Here is a 9,623-nt window from a genome sequence, read left to right as displayed (position 1 = left end):
ACGTGTTTTGTTGACGGACGCAAAAGCAGACGTTATTTCTTGAATGTGTGTTGGAGATTAATATTTTGTAAATAAAGTGGAAATTACATTTTTTGAGCAGGCAAAGCACTTATGTCGCTTCATAAGTGTGGGGTTGGGGTTGGACCGCTGGGGTCACATGGGTTATTTTGGTGGTGTCTTTGCTGCCTTTCTGGGGCTTGAGGGGGGTGGGTGTGTGGGCTGTCGATGGGGGGGATGTATGGCTCTCAGGTTTCATTGGAGGGAACTTCATTAGTGTTCCAGGGGTGAACTGGTGTCTTGCAGGTTTGGGGGAACGTGGTGGTGAGTGATTGATGACAGAGTTTTCATTTTTGGGTGAACTGACCCTTAAAGGAACTGCTTAGGATGCGCATCTTTTTTGGCAACACTTGACCTATTAATACAAACACCTTTTATTCTATTTATTTAAATAAATAAACGTGTACTATGTGCTACATGTACTGTGCTGGACTAACTGGGACTGTTCACTGCACTTGCATATTGTTGTCCTGTTGTTGGTTTGATTGCTTCTATTGCTTTCGGATAGAAGTGTCTGCTAAATGATTAAATGTAAGTCAAGTCACCTTTATTTATATAGTGCTTTTAACAATATAGATTGTTTCAAAGCAGCTTTACAGTGATAATAAGAAATTAAAGTAACTGAGATTTTTTTGGCTTTACAGCAGCTCTAGAATAAAGTTATTGTCCAGCTAAAGTTAGTTTTGATTGATTCACTTCCGTTGCAAAGATCATTAGTTATTAACTTAGGGGCCGCTTATAAGACACAGTTCTAACAGAGAACCTTTAACACGCTTCGGTCCGCTCATTCGCAGAACAACTAGCAGGTTCCAAGGTCCAAGTATTGAAAAGTTTTGCAAAAATGTATCTCCTCAGAAACGTCAAAACCCTAAAATCTGTGAAAACGCAGACGGCGTGCACAAGCATATTACGTGTTCAGTCTTTCTATACAAATTGACCTAAACAAATTACTTGTGTAGCCTTAAAAAAATCGTAATTTTTTTGTAGCTTCCGTGTATCCATGTGAACTGGAAACATTTTGACAACATTTATCTGTACAGAGTTAAAGGGAAGGGAAGGAGGCCTTCACAGAGTATAGTTGACACTTCAGACACTAGTTGTCGTTGTGTCCTTCATCAGGTCTGGATACAGCCTGGATCCGGCGGACTGTGGTAAACCTCGGGATAAACAGAGATACTAATATTAGCGTAGACGCCATTCTTCTTATGATGTAAAAAGTACATCAGGATTTATGGAAAGTGTTCCCGGTTCCGGCTGACCTAATCTATGCAGCCTAACATTGAATTATAGAAGTTGATAATGTGTTGTGTATGGTAGATCAAAGAGATGTGTTTTTAGTCTAGATTTAAACTGACAGAGTGTCTGCTTCCTGGACAATGTTAGGAAGACTGTTCTAAAGTTTAGGTGCTAAATAGGAAAAGGATCTCCCGCCAGCAGTCGATTTTGAGATTCTAGGTATTAACAACTGGAGACTTGACAGAACATCCATCAAGAGTTAGACGGTATTCTAGGTTATTACGTGCAGAGGTTTTGGGTCCAATAAGTAGAATCTCTTTTTTTCAGAATTAAGATGTAGGACATTACTAGTCATCAGCTATGCATTCCGTTAATTTTGTGAATTGGTAAGTTTCGTCAGGGCGTGAAGAAATATAGAGCTGAGTATCATCAGCATAAACTAATGCCATGCTTCCAAATGATATCTGTATGCTACCCTTGGGAGATATCATTTGAAAGCATTGCATTTTCTTCCATAGTGAACAGCAACAGTCCTAGTACTGAGCCTTGTGGTACCCCATACTGAACTTGTGAACGATAAGACATCTCTTCATTTACTGCTACAAACTGATAACGGTCAGATAAGTATGATTTAAACCATGCAAATGCAATTCCACTAATGCTAACATAATTTGAGTCTATTTAAAATAATGTTGTGGTCAATGGTATCAAATGCAGCACTAAGATCGAGCAACAGTAATAGAGAGATACAACCACGATCGTATGATAAGAGCAAATCCTTTGTGACTCTAATGAGTGTGGTCTCAGAACTATGGTACGGTATAAATCCTGACTGGAAATCCTCGCAGATACCATTTCTTTCTAAAAAAGGAACATAGTTGTGAGGATACTGCCTTTTCTAAAGGTAGATTTGAGATCGGCCTGTAATTGCTTGTTAAAAAATGCAACTTAGAATTACAGAATTAATCAGTTTAATAATAGCCAGCTTAAAAGTTTTTGGTACGTATCCTTAATGACAAAGATGAATTAATGATATTAAGAAGAGGATCTATGACCTCTGGAAGAATCTTTTTCAATAGCTTAATCGGTATAGGATCTAACATACATGTTGTCTATTTAGATGATTTAACGAGTTTAGAAAATTCTTCCTCTTACAGCAATGAATGAATAAAACTTTTCCTCAGGGAGACTACAATGCACTGCCTGATGCGATACTGTAGTAGACGGTTGCAAAGTTATAATTTTCTCCCTAATATTATCAATATTGTAAGTAAAGAAGTTCATAGGGTCATTACTGCTGTGCTGTTTGGAAACGTCTGGGATTGAAGCTTTATTTCTCATTAATTTAGACAATGTTTTAAATGAATACCTAAGGTTTTGTTTGTTTTCTTCTATAGGATTGAAAAATAAGCAGATCTAGCAGTTTTTAAGGCCTTTCTGTGGCAATCATGCACTCTCTCCATGAAATGCGAAAAAACTCTAGTTTTGTTTTCTTCCAGTTGCGCTAAAATTTTCTGGCTTCTCTCTTAAAGCAGCACCAAGTAAGATTTATTTTAACTTAAAATAATGTTTCCAAAATCGTTTCAGTGGTTCATCAAGTCGTGACATGGTGAAATGCACTTATGCCACAGCTTTGCGGTCCTTTATCTGAAATATCCACGCTATGTAAGATTGCCAGATCGGGTCGCGTTTCTGTAGTTCTAATGAGACATAAGAAAACTACTAATTTGATTTGCTTTACGGCAAGTGTTACAATTGCTACAACTGCTCGTTTGTGATGTCACAATACATCATACTTTCATCAGTGTTTCCCCTAGAAATTTTTCCAGCAGCGGTGCTGTTATGTGCCCGAGGTTGTTACCAAGCCGCGTGTGGTGGGGTCCGGGGGCATGCACCCTGGAAGATTTTTTTTAAAAAATAACCCCTTAAACCATGACTTCTGGCAAGTTTTGTGGATAGAAATGGACATTTTGAGAAAAACAAATATGACATACCATCAACTGATTCAAGGCATGATTATTGCAGCACGTACCTTGAACTGCAGTCACAAACAGAAACCTTCATTTTATAATTTTAGACAGGATTGTTCATGTTTTCTCTTGTGTTCATTTTCAGCTTGGTAGAAATTGTTTAGGGGAAAAATGAAACGGCACAACCCAGAAAAAGATTATTTACAATTTATTGAAAATTTTATCTTAATGGGAAAGGCCACACCCAATCTGTGAGCACTTAATTTTTCTGGGCTTTTTATAGAAGATCTCTAAGGCTCTTTGGTAATTGAATGATATTGTGGGGGTATTTTTTGTTTTTGCAAGAAGTCTTATGCTCATCTAGCCTGCATTTATTTAATCAAAATACATAAAAAAACAGTAGCCTAATATAGTGAAATATTATTAATGATGTTCTTTTTAACTTTTTATTAATCAAAGAATCTTAAAAAAAAAAAGAGCATCACGTATCATCATATTAGAATGATTTCTGAAGGACACCAACAAGTTTAGTAGACTCATCTGAAAAATTAAATATGATTTAACGTTAACTATCAGGACTATGAGCAGTAGGTGATACCATAGACATAATATATACATAGACGCCCTATTGGCCGTTGGAGCGTACGTCAACGGCGCCGCCATTTTGCTGAGGGCAACATTCTCAAATCTCTCATAACGGTAATTGAAAGATGCCTGCTTCATGTGCTGCTTGGGGCTGTACACATCGCCGCACATTTGAAAACAGGTCTCGGGGAATTACTTTTCACAAGTAAGAATGAACATTTGTTTCTGGTTGTATTTGGTCATTATATAATTAGTAATAGTAACGTTAGTTGGCCACCGGAGTTAGTCAGACTAAAATAGCTAACGTTAACGTTTGCGATGTCGCTAACGTTAGTTAACTTAGCTGTGAACGTTGAGAGTTTACATGATTTATACTTTAAATAGTATAGTTTTAGCTTATATTATATTTTATATTATAAAGTAAATTTCCTGAAAATCTAAATATTCATCTCATCTATATTTTCTTAAAACCGACTTTTATGACAAATAACTTACTCGTTTCGTCTAGACGACTGACATATTGTGAATCTTACTGTAACGTTAGTTAACATTTAGTTAGTTAGATAGTTGGCTAGCTCATTTTTCTCATACATTGAAGGTTTCCAAAAAACAAAGAGTTGAAGAGACAGTGGGAAGTAGCTATACGAAGGCAAGGTTTTTCCGCAAGCGATTTCTCTGTGCTATGCAGTGAGCACTTCAACTCGGGGGACTTTGACAGGACAGGTCAGACTGTCAGGATTAGGGATGGAGCTAAACCATCAGTCTTCAGTTTCCCGACTCATCTACAAAGAGTAGGTTTTTCACTAGATTATAAGGATTTAATAGCTTGCCATTAAATGTTTATTTTTTTATTTTTTTATTTCCTTTTTAGCCCGTTGCAACCAGGACTACACAAGCCTCAAGGAAAGCTGAGGAAAGCCTGTTAGTGGACTGTTCTCAGCATTTCCAAGAGACTGATCCTCCTCTGCCTATTGCTGTGAGTATTTGTTCTAGTTAAACCCAGAAGAGCTGTGAGCATTATCGCCCTGTTCATAGTCAAACCTCTCTGTCTCTCACCGAAAATGCCATTTTGGTGAAAACAAATAACTATTTTGTTATAATTTACTGACATCACATCAATTAAAGAGGAAAGCACTCACATTTTATATTATAAATTATAAAACAATACATGCATATAACAGTACACTTTGTATACCTGTTACATATGTATGTGTATGCATGTCTGTGTTTGTGTGTGTCAGTCAGGTAGTCAAGCATATTCAACACCAGCACGTTTAAGAATGCAAGCCAGCAAGTATAACATTGTACTAGCTATTCACCAACCAGCTAAGAATGTGTGTCAGGTGATTATAAACATTACTCAAAACATTTTCATCCTACATTCTACTAGGAACACACCTATGCATTGCCTGCATCTCCCACTGGTTTAAAGGCCAGACTCTGTGAAGCCTTGGCTAGAGTGGAGAGTCTGGAGCGAGAGAAGAGGAATGTGAAGGACCGAGAACGGAGGGCAAAGAGCACTGTGCATGATCTTCTGGAGGATCTTAAGGGGAAGAACCTCATAAATGAAGACTTGAAAGAGAGGCTCAATTTCTACTCTGTTAAAAAAAACAAAAAACTTTCTGCATATCTTATGTGTACACTTTCCCATTGTTATTATTATTATTATTATTATTTCCATTATTATTGCAAGAACACTTATTAGTTAGTCTGTTATAACTGAATTTCAGATTTTCCGATAGACCTCTTATCAAAACAGGGCCACGAATACACAAAGGAGCAGAGGGAGTTTGCCCTCACTCTTCACTTACATGGCCCAAAAGCCTATAATTATTTGAGAAAGTCTCTCCATCTCCAGCTCCCACATCCACATACATTACAGAGGTATTCTTATTTGATTGCACAATTGATTTTATCCACAAAGACTGCACATTGAATTTGATTGCACAAAATGGTTTAATACATTAATTAACTACTTTTCATTTTACAAAGGTGGATGAGTTCTGTAGATTCCAAACCTGGCCTCAACATGATGATGTTGGACATGTTGAAAAGACGAAAAGAGGAAGACCCAGCTAAATATGAAAGTGTGACACTCATGTTGGATGCCATGGCTATCAAAAAACATGTTCAGTACAATCCTCATACAGAGAAAATGTCTGGATTTATGGATATGGGGGATGGTATGAATGAAACTGATGTTGCCATCGAAGCTCTTGTTTTTATGGTGGTTGGCCTTCAAGGGCATTGGAAGGCTCCTATTGCCTACTACCTGACCAACTCTCTGTCACCAGACACACAGAAGGTCTTAATTGTGCATGCCTTGGAGGAACTGCATGAGCGTGGATTAAGAGTGGTGTGTGTCACAATGGATGGACATGCCACTAACATTAGCATGTGCTCCCAACTTGGGTGCCAGTTAAAGGCAAACTCTCTTGTGCCGTTAAAAACATTTTTTGCACATCCAGTGACTGGTGAGAAGGTGTTTGTGATGATGGATGCTTGCCACATGTTGAAGCTGGCTCGAAATATGTTGCAGGCTTACAGTCCAATAACTAGCAGCCCTGGTCAGATCAACTGGACATTCATTGTTCATCTAAATGATGTTCAAGTCAAAGATGGACTGCATGCAGCCAACAAGGTAACAGGCAAGCACGTGCGTTTCGATTCCCAGAAGATGAAGGTGTCTTTGGCTGCACAGACACTAAGTCGCTCAGTCGCTGTAGCTCTGCGCACATTGAGAGACCTTGGCTATTCACAGTTTAAACACTGTGAAGCAACGGCTGAATTCATTGAGGTAATATACTATGCAAAAAAGGTGATGGATAAAATGCTTTCTCTTAATGCAAACATTTGCTTTTAGATGATTGACAGGCTATTTGACATAATGAACAGCCGCAATCCACGTGCCAAAGGGTTCAAAAGTCCCCTGGGTTCTTGGAATTGGAGTGATAGAGTAGAGTTCTTGTTGAGAGCCAGGGAATATTTGATCAGTTTGGTGATGAAAGATGGCACAACCCTTCATCAATCAAAGAGGTTATTTAAAATTGTCAAGCTTCTGTTCACGTGATGAGGTCACAAGTTCATGACATCATAAGTTCATATGATGCTCTTGTTCCCTTGTTCTGATCTTTTCACTGTCTCCTTTTGTTTCTGTTAGAATTCTTCTATAGGTGAAACCCAAAAAATTAGAAAATCGTGCACAAGTTATAATTTTGATGATTATGGCTTTCAGCATATGAAAACCCCAAATTCAAAATCTCAGAAAATTAGAATATTACATGGGGAAAAAAGGATTTAAAATACAGAAAAGTATTTCTCTCTGTATAAAAGTATTCGGCCCTCTGAAAAGTATAATCATGCATATGTACTCAGTACTTGGTTTGGGCCCCTTTTGCATGAAACACTGCCTCAATGCGGCGAAATAAATGAACTTTTGCACGATATAAAAAATGTTTCTGTTTCACCTGTATGTTCAGTATTTTTTCAGTTCTTTCAAGTGGCAAATTGGTATGTATGCACTATATGCATATTTTTAAGCCTTTCCAGTTCTGTTCTAAAAATTGTTCCTAGTTGGCTTAATGCCTTAGAGGTAAATCATTTACCTAACCCTGACACTAATTTATACTCTTAAGGAGCATGCAGTAATTTTGCGATACGCACCGTCTTTTATGTACTAGGAAAATATAATTACCAACCAGAGACATTGCAATGGTGTGGCTTCTTGGGAATCGTCTCTGAATGTTTTCTCAAAAGCCCCAAAGTTTTTGGATTTTACAAATAACTTTGTATCATTTGCCCTTAGTCTCTCTAACTAATCTGCTCTACAAGTCAAAGGAGCAAATGTTCTATTATTAGAGCTATCTATTGGTCACCGATATGGCATGTCACCGTGTTGTTGTGCCACATCAATACTATTTACAACTTTCAGTGAACAAAATTACATTGTGCTCTCTTAAGAGTATCTTGATTTTGCCATTATCATCATACTGACGAAACATTTTATTTTGAAGGTACCTGTCTGTCATGGGGTTCATCATCAATATTGACACCCTAATGTTGATGATTCCTGAACAGTTACGATTTCAGCGGTACATCTGCACTTACCGATTTAGCCAGGATCACCTGGAGCTGCTCTTCAATTCAATTCGGGCATCAGGTAGGGATTTCCGAAATTTAAAATTATAAAAAAATATAATCTGAAAAGAGGCAATATATATGTATTACAGGAAGAGTTGCATGATTAAACATAACAAAGAATATTGATTCAAACACCTACACCATCTTATTCCTAAATGACAATTATTCGCCTTTGTCTATTAAACCTTTGACAAGTAGGATTACAGCAAAAAATCGTGTTCATCCAGAATCACAAATTTATCCAGAATTGTGCAGCTCTAGTTAACCCAAAAATGAAACTTTGCTGGTAGTCACCATCAGGCCAAGATGTATATGATTTTCTTTCCTCATTTGATGAAGATTTTTTTTTCATGTACACATCTTGGATGGCCTTAGGGTGAATACGTTATCAGCGAATTTTCATGTGTGTGTGTGTGGTTTTTAGGGGGATGGAATAATAATCCTACTGCAGGCCAGTTCCAGGGCATTTTCCGGCGTCTCATGGTCCGGTGCGGTGTCTCTCCAAGCACATCAGGGAATGTGGCACCACAGGATGAGACCGTGTCGCCATCAGCTGTCGAAATGTCATGGATGAATCTGAGGAGCTTCCAACCCCTTTTGTAAACGTTTCTGCACTTGTGTGTGACCACAGCTACCTGCCAACCCGCTTTGGTTGCCTTGTGGACAATGCCCTTGTGTACATTTCAGGTTTTGTGGTGCGTCAGATTTTGAGAAAGCTTTCCTGTGATGTGTGCCGTGCTAGCTTGGTGGCAGATGCTGTACCTGCGTCTTTTGATCAGAACTACCACTTGCTTTCACTGAAAAACAATGGAGGGCTGATGATTCCTTCTGAAGGTACAGTGAAGGTGGTCAGATCAGCAGAACGGTTTATTCGCCAGTCATCCTCTGGGAAACCGGTCAGAGTTTCTTTGATCAATCAGTTTGTCAGAGCTGAGATTGGTTCTGAAGATGTGTTTTTTCTCAAGGAGCACATACAGGAAACACAGTTTGGAATTGACAACCATCATTTTTCTCTCTTGTCATTCGTTGTGTCTGTCTTCCACAAACTGAGGATGCACCACATTGCCAAACTTAACACTCTGACACTACAGAGTGGCAACTCAAGAAAAAAGCTCTGCAAAGCAGTTCTTTTCAAAGGGTTTTAGCTTTAACCCCCTGTGATCCTACAAAGGATGAGTGATTATAGATGATTGATGGATAGCAGTGATTATAGATGATTGATGGATAGCAGTGAAATTAATCATTTAATATTTTTATTGTCTATATTATTCTGCAATTAATATTACATTGTATTTGCTATTATTATTATATTATACCACTTGTGATTATCAATCTATTATAGTTATGGTGTATTGTACTAGTCACTAATTATTGTACTAGTCACTATTTAACTTATTCATTTTTGTCTATATTCTGTAATTAATATTTCATATTCTATTGCTAAAGCGCTATATAAATGAAGTAAATGAAGATTACTTGACTATTAGTATAGTATTACACAAACTATATGCTATTATCAATATATTATTATTATTATATTATTCTACTTATGATATTATATAATTATACTATTCATTACTATTTTATTTGCTGTATACTGTTTGTTTATTTTATTGACTATACACTAAACTATTT

At 37.5% G+C, this 9,623-nt stretch overlaps 1 long non-coding RNA gene across 1 annotated transcript; it reads left to right on the top strand.

The window, feature by feature from the left end:
* The first annotated feature begins 4,557 nt into the window (after nt 1–4,557).
* LOC143731943 (uncharacterized) lies at nt 4,558–5,428 on the top strand. The gene is made up of 3 exons (XR_013201013.1): nt 4,558–4,639; nt 4,720–4,824; nt 5,239–5,428. It is a non-coding gene; the product is annotated as an uncharacterized LOC143731943 (long non-coding RNA).
* The last annotated feature ends 4,195 nt before the right edge of the window (nt 5,429–9,623 follow it).

This window comes from Siphateles boraxobius, unplaced genomic scaffold (assembly GCF_051911475.1).
Source record: "Siphateles boraxobius isolate OS27281-9 unplaced genomic scaffold, OSU_SipBor_1 89, whole genome shotgun sequence".
Classification (NCBI taxonomy): domain Eukaryota; kingdom Metazoa; phylum Chordata; class Actinopteri; order Cypriniformes; family Leuciscidae; genus Siphateles; species Siphateles boraxobius.
Note: the sequence above shows the minus strand (reverse complement) of the source record. Positions and strands in the feature narration are given on the sequence as shown.